Genomic DNA, 1,077 nt, shown 5'->3' with positions numbered 1-1,077 from the left:
CCCTCAAAGTTCTGCCCAGCAAGCCTCAATGAGAGGCCGAAATCCTGTACTTTTCTGCTTGATCCCTGGAGGAGCTGTGTTAGCTGTGCACTGTCTGGGCTCTCAGGGAACCAGTTTAAGACTTGCACTTACAGCTGAATCTACAAATCAGCTGTTCTGACAGGATAGGGCACTGCTTCTAAGGAAACAAAGGATCTTACCACCCACTGCCTGGAGAAATCATTCTGGAAGGAGAACTATGCGTTATTTGCATTATTGGAAATCTATGCAGCCTGCTCCTCTGCAGAAGATATTGCCACTCCCACCCACCACCACATGCACCAGTTTGAAGAAAAGGGTGTAGGCCTACAGGTCCAGAAAGACTTTCCAGATGAAAGGTCCTCAGTGGAGAAAATCCTTCTCCAGCAGTCATGATTAGCATGGAAGATATTAAAAGCTCTGATCAGAGACATGCTTCATTCCTTAGCATCTTCTGTGACCAAGCCACTCCTTGCTCTGTGTGCTGACCTTAGTGAGCTCCTGGTCCCACGTGTAAGTTGTTCTCGCCCCATTCTGACACTTTTGTCATGCATTGTATCAGGAGCCTTGCTCTTAACTCTGGGACTAGGATGCTATTGCAGGGAGTGGCTTCCTGAAATTAAGCTCTGCCAAAGCATAGTGCTGCTTGCCTAAATTATTTTTTGTAGAGCTGTTCCCACTGCACCATCTTGTTTTCATTTCAATGACTCGTCCTTGTGCTAGTGTGTGCAAAACACCTCAGTGTTCGTTTTCAAAGTGTGTTTACAAGACCACTGACAACATGCATGTGGGCACTGGGACTTGACCATGGTGTTGCTCCATAGTCTAGGACAGTACTGATACGACATCCGAGCTGAATTATTCTGCCAAAACCTACCCCTGAACACACATATTAGGGGATTAATTCACTTTGAGACCATTTTGTCATTTTTATACATGTGTCATTGTTTCATTTTTATAAATGACACAATCATGTGCTTTGTTTTATTTTCTTCCTGTTATTTACAGTAGCTGCAGTCTATCCACAGAGACCAAATACTGCCCTATTACTCAAGCTCT

General features: G+C 44.5%; 1 protein-coding gene across 1 annotated transcript in view; it reads right to left on the bottom strand.

Moving 5' to 3' along the window:
- Positions 1-1,077, bottom strand: part of GHR (growth hormone receptor) — a gene marked incomplete at its 5' end in the record, with an annotated part of 15,474 nt that overhangs the window by 2,849 nt on the left and 11,548 nt on the right. The gene's annotated exons all lie outside the window — the stretch shown is intronic.

This window comes from Phaethon lepturus, unplaced genomic scaffold (assembly GCF_000687285.1).
Source record: "Phaethon lepturus isolate BGI_N335 unplaced genomic scaffold, ASM68728v1 scaffold21435, whole genome shotgun sequence".
Taxonomy (NCBI): Eukaryota; Metazoa; Chordata; class Aves; order Phaethontiformes; family Phaethontidae; genus Phaethon; species Phaethon lepturus.
Note: the sequence above shows the minus strand (reverse complement) of the source record. Positions and strands in the feature narration are given on the sequence as shown.